This window comes from Jaculus jaculus, chromosome 5 (assembly GCF_020740685.1).
Source record: "Jaculus jaculus isolate mJacJac1 chromosome 5, mJacJac1.mat.Y.cur, whole genome shotgun sequence".
NCBI lineage: Eukaryota > Metazoa > Chordata > Mammalia > Rodentia > Dipodidae > Jaculus > Jaculus jaculus.
The window spans coordinates 37,624,107-37,635,842 of record NC_059106.1 but is presented as its reverse complement, the minus strand read 5'-3'; the positions used below and the strand labels follow the sequence as shown (position 1 = coordinate 37,635,842).

Below are 11,736 nucleotides of genomic sequence, written 5' to 3'. Positions count from 1 at the left end.
GGCAAGTCATCCTTGCACTGCAGGGTGCTGAACTGTATAGTGTATCCCTTCTGTCCATCCCCGGGTGCTAGTAGTGGCTTCAACAATCTCTGCAGTACTGAGCTTCCCCAGGAGGGGGCAAAAGAAGGACGCCAAGGAGGAAAGGGCTCACTTGAACCTACTTGGCAGCAGCTTGTAGGTCTTGGTGTTGGCCTGGGAGGTAAGAATGCTGCTATATGTCTTGCTCCCTCAGTGACTGCAGCCCTGTCTGATCAATTCCTCAACACCAGGCCAACACGATCACAATTATTCTTCATGCTCAAGGTCTTTGGGATGCTTTCTGCTCCCCTAGCATCTGCCAGCAACTTGACTGGCTAACATAGATCCACCCTCATATACAGATTGGGCATCCAGGTCTGTCCCTCCAGGGTGCCCTCCTCAGCCAGCTGTCTTTCAGCTCAGTACTCCTTTGTGCTAACCAGTCCTGTTCAAAAATCTATAGGCTGCTAGGCTGGACTTCTTGGTGCAAGACTGTATTCCTAGCAATTTAGGAGACTAAGTCAGGAAAGTTGAAAAACTGCTCAAAATTAGGAAAACCAAATGAAATACATCCTTAATGTTCAGAAATATTAATTATATACTTAATATGTTAAAATGTTAATTACTTCATGTTGAAGAACATGCCATGGCCATGAACAGTACTAACATTAGGGAGTCTAGTTAAAGGGCAAATAGGAATTATGTATAACTTGTAACATTACTTTGCACAAGTCTTTATTTTTTTAAACATTTTATTTTTATTTATTTGAGAGATAGATAAAGAGGCAAATACAGAGAGAGAATGAGAATGGGCATGCTGGGGCCTCCAGCCGATACAAACAAACTCCTGACATATGTGCTGCCGCCTTCTGCATCTGGCATCTGGCTTATATGGGTCCTGGGTAATTGAACCTGGTCCTTTGGCTTTGCAGGCAAGTGCCTTGACTGCTAAGCCATCTCTCCAGCCCCAATTCTGAGAGAGAGACAGAGTGAGAGAGAGAGATATTGAGCGGGGGCAGACAGAAAAACAGTGAATATGGGCACACCAGGGCCTCCTACCACTGCAAACGAACTCCAGACACATCAGCCACTTTGTGCATCTGGCTTTACCTGGATATGGGGACACAAACCTGGGCCATCAGGCTTTCAGGCTTTCCAAACAAGTGCATTCAACCATTGAGCCATCCCTCCAGCCTGGAACAATTCTTTAAATAAGGCATTTTACAGAAGATAAATGAATAAAATCCCATGGATTGGACTGATGACTGTGTGTGAGAGAGAAAGGTTTGAGAGCTGATTCTGTGTCTGTCTGTCTGTCCATGTGTGTGCGCTTATCTGTGTATGTTTGTGGAGCTATCTCTGTGTATGTTGTGCCTGTGTGTTCTGTATTTGGGTGTGTGAGATTGGGCATGGAGATGGTATTGGGTTATATTGGGTCCAGCAGAAGCAGGAGATCCAGGAGCAGGTGTGGGCTACTGTGTCCAGGGGCTGGAGAGAGGGGAGGATAGACAAAGGAACACTAGCATCCAGCTAGCTTCTTCCTACACACAGCTGAATCTGGAAGAGGCAGAGACCACTCCCCAAAAGCTACACACTGCAAGGGGCAAGATTGCAACTCACCATACAGGACCAGTCTATACCAAGTGTCACTTCCCCAGCCTCAGTCCCTCTCTTGGACTATTCTATGGACGTGGGAGGACCTGAACTTGTTCTAGGGTATCTGTCCCTTTCACTATCTCTACCAGTTCCTCTTTCTGTCTCTGTCTGTATTTTACATGCATACCCAGGCCTCTCTGGGTCAGAACCTGGGCCTGAGTTATCAGGTTATCAGAGCATGTGGGGCAGACAGGCGCTTAGGGTCCCAGGCTGCCTGGTCTAGAGGCCTCAGACAGGCCCCACAGCACCTCCCCCAGGACTAGGGTTATTTAAGACCCAGGGGAGGCTGAGGAGGCCCTGCCAGAAACATGTCGCCATGGCAATGCCAGCAACTGCTCCAGGTCTAGGAGCACTATTTTAGCCCCATGATAATAAAGAAAATAGAGTCACAGTAACTCAATCACATGGTGATGCCAATGGTGGGGCTGGGAAATGTATCCCAACCCTCAGCCTGTGCCCTTGGCCGGATTTGTCTTAAGCTATTCACAAGGGACCTACTGCACAAAGGGTAGCTGCCAGCCAAGTCCTGCCTTCCATGCTGTCTGCCTTTTCTTGAAGGCTGAGCTCAGGGGCTTGATGAGAGATGGTGTGCTTATGAACTGTTCCTAGGTCAGGCTTTCAGATGCATAGACAGCCAAGGTATCCCCTAAGCCCCTGGCCTGGAAAGAATGTAGGAGAAGGAAGGGCCCTTCTAACCCCCAACTTGGCTTTTTTTGTTTGTTTGTTTGTTTTTCGAGGTAGGGTCTCACTCTAGCCCAGGCTGACCTGGAATTCACGATGGAGTCTCAGGGTGGCCTCAAACTCATGGCAATCCTCCTACCTTTGCCTCCCGAGTGCTGGGATTAAAGTCATGTGCCACCCTGCCCGGCTATTTTTTTTTTTTTTTGAGGTAGGGTCTCATTCTAGCCCAGGCTAACCTGGAATTCACTATGTAGTCACAGGCTGGCCTTGAATTCACAGTGGTCCACCTACATCTGCCTCCTGAGTGCTGGGACTAAAGGCGTGTACCACCATGCCCAGCAGGGCTGGCTTTTAAAAAGCAAGTGACTAGACGTCCGGGTAAGATGGCAGCATAGGAACCATGCCAAAGCAGCCTAGGAGAGAAAAAGCCAAACAAAAACAAAAACAAAAACAAAAACAAAACAGCAAAATACACTCTTCTACTAAAAAATGAGGTGTATAAGAAATTAAAATGGCAGCAAAGAAGTAGGAGAGATCCAGAGCATCCAGAGCCCACATAGGCAGGCAGAAGCGGCTCCAGCAGCAGCAGCAGCACCAGGTCCATGGGGCCACAGCTGCGAGGCTCAGCTTGAGCCGCAGGAAAAAGCAAGTGACTAGAGGCACCCAGAGCCTGAGGAGTACCCAGGTCATCTGACCAATAGCTATACTCTAGGGCCCAACCCAAGGAAAGACCTGGAAATATAGGGAGCTTCTATAGCACATGGCAAGTTACTTCAGTGGCCAGGGTGGGAGGTGACTGACCAGCAGGAAGGGGAGTCCAAAGCCACCACGGGCTCCACTCAACCAGTGGACTATGTCCTTTGAGGGAGAAGGTTGCAGGTTTAGACACATGGACACAAACATATGCAAACACATACACACACACATCCTGGCATTCACTTGGACCAGGCAATAGCCACTTTGCCAGGACATAAGGAGGCAGGCCCCTGCTGGGTAGCACTGGCCCCAGAAAAACAGCAGATGGAAGAGCAAAGGCTACTCAGCAGGGAGGCGCCAGGCCTGAAGGTCTTGCAGCCTGGCTGTGTCCAGGCGTCTTTTGGAAGCTTCCCCATGCAGAGAGAAGATCCTTCAGACCTTGTATAAGTAAGGATCAGGAGCCTCCTGTGGACAGGATCAGCTTACCTTCCCCCTAATAAGCTACCTTCAGGACTGGACCTTGTCTAATCATAGTGTGTATACACTGCCTTTCTACATTGTATGGGGGTGGTACTGCAGCTTCAGGAGCCACCTGGAGCACCTCCTGATGTTGGCACCTAGCGGATCCCTGAAAGGGTGACAGGTGACCTGAATGTATCAGTGTAGGTGCTAGCTTCCAGTTGACCCCACCCAAACCTTTCCTGATAATGCCCAAGACTGTGGATTCCTTGGTGCCCTGGGACAAGGAGGCTATGGGGTTCTTTCTCTAGCTGAAGACCTGAAACTCAGGGCCACCCTTCTTCCAGCCAAGTTGACTACACAGAAATTGTGCCCCTGGGCTGTTCAGAGAAAGGATACTAAAGTCTGGAGAAATAGTTTAGTGGTTAAGGCACATGCCTGCAAAGCCAAAGAACCCAGGTTCAAGTCCCAGAACTCACGTAAGCCAAATGCACAAGATGGCTTATGCATCTGGTGTTCGTTTGCAGTGGCTGAAGGCCTGGGCACGCCATTCTCTATCTGCTTCTATCTCTCTTTCAAATAAATAAAATTTAAAACAATTTAAAAGGAAGAAAGAAAGGATACTGAGAGGGTCCTAGATAGAGGGGCTAGCAGACCTCTTAAGAGTGGGGGTACAATGGGATATATTTTATAATCATGGAAAATGTTAATAAAAATTTAAAAAAAAAAAAAAAAAAACCAAAAAATAAAAAAATAAAAAAAAAAAAAAGAGTGGGGGTACATAGGCAAGGGTAAGGAGCCAACCTGACTGGAGTCCTTCCCACTACATAGCCAGGCATTTCTCACATGTGGCATGGAAGATATTTCATCTCCCTCTCTAGTGGGGGAAACCTGAGAGAGTCCTCAGCCAGTATTCTGTTTGCATTTCTCCTCAAAGGCTGTCACCCAGACTGGAGCCTGGAGCCAAGTAATAAAAGCAAGTGATACCATGGAATAGCCACAGGAGCCAGACACTGTTCTAGGTGCTTCTGTGACTGAGGCTACAATGACCCAAGGAGGAAGAAACATCATTGTCTCATTTTGTGGAAAGTATTAGTCCATCACTGTGACAAATATATGGGAGTACTATCAACATTTTTGTTGTTTTTTTTCAGACACATTTTGCTATGTAATCCAAGTTGTCCTGAAAAGCTTTTTTTTTTTTTTTTTTTTTTCACCGACGTAGGGTCTCACTCTAGCCCAGGCTGACCTGGAATTCACTATGTAGTTTCAGGGTGGCCTTGAACTCTCGACTATCCTCCTGTCTCTGCCTCCTGAGTGCTGGGATTAAAGACGTGTGCCACCACGCTTGGCTCTGAAACACTCTTGAACTGCTATGAGCACACTATGTCAGAAATATAGACGGACATATTTGTGTCTTTCCACAATGTCAAAATTTAATGAATAACAATAAATTCACAAGCAAAGTTGGTTTTGTTGCCTGAAGTTTTCCAGGTAGTCCTTGTTTCCCTTGATAGCTGGCCACTGGCAAAAACAGGTTCTTTTATCTTAATCTTTACTAATATTAACTCTCAAATCACATTGCACAGTAAATAACTATCTTTTGTCTATATAGCTATCTCTATGTGTGTGGGTTAAAGAATGGCAACGAAGGGCCTAAGAAGGCCACCACAGGCTTTAACAGCTCATAGATGTATAGAGTCCCTGTTGGGGATCCTCTGTGGTCTCTGCCACAGAAGCAAGCCAGCTGGGTTATAGGTTTGAGCTGAACCTCAGGGTTGAGTCAAGCTGTAGAAACAAGTATAGGATTAGGGAGGCCATAGAGGTGAAGGGCAAAACTTCGGTAAGACAAACAGGTGGATGGGCAAACTACAGTTCAAGTAAGTTACATCAGCAGTGGGAACCAAATCAAGCTGAAGCTCCTAAGACAATCTAGAGTTCTCTACCTTTGGTCCCGTGATGCATACACCGGGTAGTCAAATGACAGATTAGTGGGAGTCATCGTCATCACAGTGTTAGGTGTTCTTCTCTTAATGGTACCCAGGTGAGTGTGTTATACCCTTCCTTGGTATTTTCAAAAAGTTCTCTGGCCTGGTTTCCTGATATCATTTCAATATGCCCATGTAGTCATATGTTCCCTGTGTTAGGGTTCTCTAGAGGAACAGAAGTGATAGAATGAATTGGTATTTTAAAAGGGAATTTATTGCATTAATTTATGGCAATCCGATAACAGATGTCTATAGGCTGGAGAGTCAAGGATCCCAGTAACTGCTCAGTTCAGACTGTTTGTCTGGGTAGTCCCAACTCAGCACTGAAGGCCTAGGGATTCCTGGAAGGCTGAGAAAACTTGGTTCCAAAGCCAGGTATGGTGGTACACACCTTTAATCCCAGCAGTAGGAGGATCGCTGTGAGTTCAAGGCCACCCTGAGGTTACATAGTGAATTTCAGATCAGCCTGAGCTAGAGTAAGACCAAACCTCAGAAAACCAAAAAGAATGAAGAAAAAGAAAACCTGGTTCCAGCCAGGCGTGGTGGTATACGTGTTTGATCCCAGAGCTTTGGAGGCTGAGGTAAGAGGATCACCCTGAGTTTGAGGCCATCCTAAGACTACATAGTGAATTTCAGGTCAGTATGGGCTAGAGTGAGACCCTTCTTTGAAAAAGCAAAATTAAAATAAAAAACTTGGTTCTGAAGCCAATGAAGATTAGCTAAACAAGAGAGTTGCATGTACAAGAGAATGGTGGGGTGAGGGGCTCAGTGAGGCAAAAGGCACTCATCAGTGAGTAGGCAACTACGTGGGGGAAAAAGGGACTGTTTCCTCTTAGGATTCCTTTTTATTTTCTTTTTCATTGCCGAGAGAGAGAGAGAGAGAGGGGGGGGGGGGAGGGAGGGAGGGAGGGAGGGGGAGGGAGGGAGGGAGGGAGGGGGAGGGAGAGAAGAGAGAGAATGGATATGCCAGGGCCTCTAGCCACTGCAAACAAACTCCAGATGCATGTGCCACCTTGTGCATCTAGCTTCCATGGGTACTGGGGAATCACACCTGGGTCCCTAGGCTTCGCAGGCAAAATTAACGGCTAAGCCATCTCTCAATCCCAGGATTCCCTATATACAGGCCATCACTAGGAAGGCCACCCACTCTGAAGGAGTTAATCCTTCCTGGAAATTAATCCTTCCTGGAAGCAACCTCAGAGACCTGCCCAAGAGGAATGACCAAGATGACAACAGAACTTAACCATCACAGTCCCACTTGACTTTGATAAGTTTATCAGATGGCACCCTTTTTACTTTTAGGAATGTTATCAGTCTGTGCCTTGTAGGTGGTGTCTGTGTGTACAACAGGTAGTGTCACCCTGCTTCTGCCTTTGCACTCAAAATGGAGTCTCTAAAGGCAGGGTCAGCCTGATTTCAACAGAAGTCAGGCTAGCATGAAACTCTTGGCAGTCCTCCTGTCTCTGCCTACTGAATGCTGGGATTACAGACATGAGCCACCATGATCCCCAACTCAAAACACACACACACACACACACACACACACACAAACATAGCTTAAAGGAAGTATATTTTGGCTCACAGTTTCAGAGGTTTCAGTCCATGGTTGCCTAGTCCCATAGTGTTAGGCCTATGACAAGGCAGAGCATTATGGCAGGGAGCATGAAGTAGAACAAAGCTCTTCACTTCACAGTGGCCAGGAAGCAGAGAGAGACAGGATGAGGTCAGGATCCTGGTATCTCTTTCAAGAGCACACAAGTCTGATGTGAGTTTCACCCTACCACTTACTGTCTTTCTCTCTGTACAACTCTAGGCAAGTAACATAGAATTTTAGGATCTCAACATTTTCTCTGTCTTATGGTTTGGATTTTTTTTTTATGGTTTGGATTTTAATGTTCCCCAAAGTCCCTGTGTTGAAGACTTGATTGCCAGCCTGTGGCACTGTTGGGAAATGGTGAAATTTTGGGAAGAGATGGAAGGAGGTCACTGAGGTGTGTGCCTCTGGGATTGAAGTGCTGGGATTAAAGGCATGTGCCACCACACCTGGCACATGCATATATTTAGAAAAAGTAGGTTCTCAGGGGGTGGGGAATTAGTTTTCCCAGTAATAAAAGGACAAGTTTCCCCATTTATTGGATGTGGAATAATGTCAGCCATCCTGCAGAGCCCTCACCAAGGCTTATGTTGGAGTCAACTGTGGCCTCAGAAGGTCATGATGGTAAGAATTGCAGTATGTATGCATTTAAAGAGACTCCTGTCTCTGGCATGCACAGGGCAGATAATGCTGAAACTTTGGCCCACGAACTAATTGTGAGGGCTAGTGACCCTACAGGAGACTTGCAGTTTTAATTAACAGGTCTACTGAGAGGGAGACAGGGGTTCTGAGCCCTGATATAGAGTCAGTCTCTGAGAATTCACCTGATTTTACCCCACTAGTGAAGGAGAAGAAGCTTCTGGAGTTCCCAAAGTACCTTGTAACATGATGCGCTTTTTTTTTTTTACTTTTTTTTTTGAGTTAGGGTCTCACTGTAGCCATGCTGACCTGGAATTCACTTTGTAGTTTCAGGGTGGCTTTGAACTCATGGTGATCCTCTTACCTCTGCCTCCCAAGTGCTGGGATTAAAGGTGTGTGCCACCATACCTGACCTACATGATGCTTTTATAAATTTCATGTAACTGCTGTAGAAAGAGGCTGCAAACCAGGCAGCTGAGACAACATAATTTATTGTCTCACAGTCCTGGAGGCCAGAAGTCTGAGCCTCTTTCATTGCATCCAGGACTAGTAGATGGGACCAGACACAACCTGAACAAGGAAGTTAGAGCACTTGCTGCCGGAAAACAGTCTTATCCCCTCTGCTCATATGACCTCTTTCCCTCACCCTATCTAGACCATTTCACCACCAGTATTCTGCTCCTCTGCTTACATATCTACTGTAGCAGACAGCTTCACATTCGCTGAGATTCACTTCCAGACCAGTCACAGCTATGGAAGGAAGGGATTTATTGAAGCTTACAGATCCAGAGGAAGTTCCATGATGGCAGAAGCTGGCCTGCTTTCACAGGTCCAAATAGAGAGAAAGAGAAAAGCCACACCACATAGCACACTTCAGGAACTCCGGGTGGAACTAGGCACTTTACATATCTTTAGATTGGAATATCAAACTCACTACCAACCCTTAAGATCCACAGTGACACCTCCTCCAGCCAGGTGACTGTAGATCCAAACTACAAACTAATAAAACACTGAATATATTGGATGCCATCTATTCAAACTACCACATCTACTATATCCTCCCCTTAAGCCCTCCTGTCTCTCCTCTCCCTCATGGGCCTTTCTAGCTTCCTCACCTCCACTATTGACTATTACTCCAACTCACATACAAATGTAAACATTTTTTAATTTAATTTTATTCATTTGACAGAGAGAGAGATAATATGGACATGCCAGGGCCTTCAGCCACTGTAAATGAACTCCAAATGCGTGTGCTACCTTGTGCATCTGGCTTATGTGGGTCCTGAGGAATTGAACCTGGGTCCTTTAGCATTGCAGGCAAGTGCCTTAACTGCTAAGCCATACCTCCAGCCCCTAATGTAAACATTTGAAGTTAGAATTCAAATGTTTAGTTAGAGAACATGCAACATTTGACTTTTCAAGCCTGTGTTACCTAAGTATATTCTTTTTCAGATCCACCCATTTCCCTTTAAAGTTTATAATTTCATTTTTATAACTGAATAAAACTACATTATGTATATGTATATAGAACCACACCATCATTATTTATTCATCAGTTGATGTGCATCTAGACTGGTTCAATTTCCCAGCTACTGTGAATACAGCAGCAATAAACATGGAAAATCAAGCATCTCTATAGTAATGAGTAAAATATATGCAAAGAAGTGCTATAGCTCAATCATATGGTAAATCCACTGAAGCTGTCTTAGGACCCTCCACACTAATTTCCACAGAGACTATGCCAGTTTACAATCCCATCAACAATGGAGAAGAGTTCCTCTTTTCCCACATTCTCCCAGAATTTATTGTCACTTGATTTCTTCAGGAAAGTCACCTGACAGGAAGGAAATATTATCTCAGATTACTTTTAATTTACATTTTCTTGATGGTTAAAAAATGTTAAATATTTTTGATGTTTATTGACCATTTGTATTTCTTTTTTAGAGAGCTCTCTATGCAGTTCTGCAGCCCATTTTTAAGTTATATTGTTTCATTCATTCTTACTTAGGTTTTTTTTTTTCTTTGAGTTCTTTGTGTATCCTAGTTACTAATCTTCTGTCTGATATATAAATGTAAAAAATATTCTTGCATTCTATAAGCTGCTTCATTGCTCTAGCCTTTGCTGTACAAAAGCCTTTGTTTTAGCTTAAATGTACTTTATTTTTAGACAACCTACATGACATGTTTTTTTCTTTAAAAAAATGCCTCCATTCCAAATAAGTCAGTCAAAATAAAAGGCAAAGATGACATCAGTCCCATTCTTTTAGTCCTAGTGATGCATGGATGGCAAGCAGCAGCCAGCTGTGATGACAGGTGGTAGATCCAAATGACTGCCGATGTGTTAACATTTTTAAATTTCAAAACCATCCTTAAAGAAAATCATGAAAGGCGTTTACACCATCCTCACGGTAGTTCAGGAGAGTAACCATGCCATCCAGATTCTTTTTTTTTTTTTTTTTTTTTACTTGAGAGAGAGAGAGAGAGAATGGGCACACCAGAGCCTCCAGCCACTGCAAACACACTCTAGATGCATATGCCACCTTGTGCATCTGGCTTATGTGGGTCCTGGGGAATTGAATCAAGGTCCCTTGGCTTTGCAGGCAAATGCCTTAACCACTAAGACATCCCTCCAGCCCATGGATTCATATTTTTTAATTATTTTGCTTATTTTATTTATTTGAGAGTGACAGACAGAGAGAGAAAGAGGGAGAGAGAGAGAAAGAGAGAGAACGAGTGTGCCAAGGCCTCTGGCCACTGCAAATGAACTCCAGACGCATGCACCACAATATGCGTCTGGCTTATGTGGGACCTAGAGAAACGAACCTGGGTGCTTAGGCTTCGCAGGCAAGCGCCTTAACCACTAAGCCATCTCTCCAGCCCTGGAATCATATTTTGAACCAGTAAAAAACTGAAACTAGCAAGGATATGCTTGATTTTCTCTGTAGCCCTGTCATAAAAGGCTGTACTCTTTCTGGTTTCTGTTCTTCAAGTTTGCCTCTGAGTGGTTTCATGTCATTTTTTTTATTATTATTTTTAATTTTTTATTTATTTATTTGAGAGTGACAGACACAGAGAGAAAGACATAGAGGGAGAGAGAGAGAATTGGTGCGCCAGGGCTTCCAGCCTCTGCAAACGAACTCCAGACACGTGCGCCCCCTTGTGCATCTGGCTAACATGGGACCTGGGGAACCGAGCCTCGAACCGGGGTCCTTAGGCTTCACAGGCAAGCGCTTAACTGCTAAGCCATCTCTCCAGACCTCATGCCATTTTTGATGTGCTTCTTGCAGGCCTCTTTTGTGAAGCTGGTTTCCTATAGGTGATGCTTCATGACAATATCAATACCAGTGACTTCTGTACTTTCAGTACCTTTGTTCTCTGGGTCTTCAGTGAAAGCAATTCCACCAGTGAGCGAGTCCTACTGACAGTCTTGCCCTCCACCTCCAGGAACAAGCTGTCCATGATCTTCCACATCTTGTAGATGTTGGAGAATAGCTCATTGAGGCTGATGAGGTCCCGGTATATGATCATGGTGGCACCTGGAGGGAGACCGCTGGGGTGGTGCTGGCCTAGGTGCTCAGAGCCAGTAGTGCAGCCTGAGTGGGTGGTGCTGGGGTGGGGAGGGAGGAGCGGGTGGAAAGCAAAAGCTTTTTCAATTTCATAAGTCCCAGCAGTTTGGCCTTTCTTCCTGAGCCACTGTGGTTCTATTCAGAAGGTCTTTGCCCCTCTTTCTATGCTGAAGTGTTCCCCCTACTTTTTCCTCAAGGACTTTATCAAGGGTAATTAATATATAATGACATTCCTTTTTTTTTTTTTTTTTTTGGTTTTTCAAGGTAGGGTCTCACTCTAGCCCAGGCTGACCTGGAATTTACTATGGAGTCTCAGGGTGGCCTCAAACTCATGGCAATCCTCCTACCTCTGCCTCCCAAGTGCTGGGATTAAAGGCGTGCACCATCACGCCCAACAATAATGACATTCTTAATATTATTTGATGTTCCTAGTTACTGA

At 45.1% G+C, this 11,736-nt stretch overlaps 1 pseudogene; it reads right to left on the bottom strand.

Annotated features, from left to right (window-relative positions):
* Positions 1-10,072: 10,072 nt before the first annotated feature.
* LOC123460942 lies at positions 10,073-11,259 on the bottom strand (annotated as a pseudogene).
* Positions 11,260-11,736: the final 477 nt, after the last annotated feature.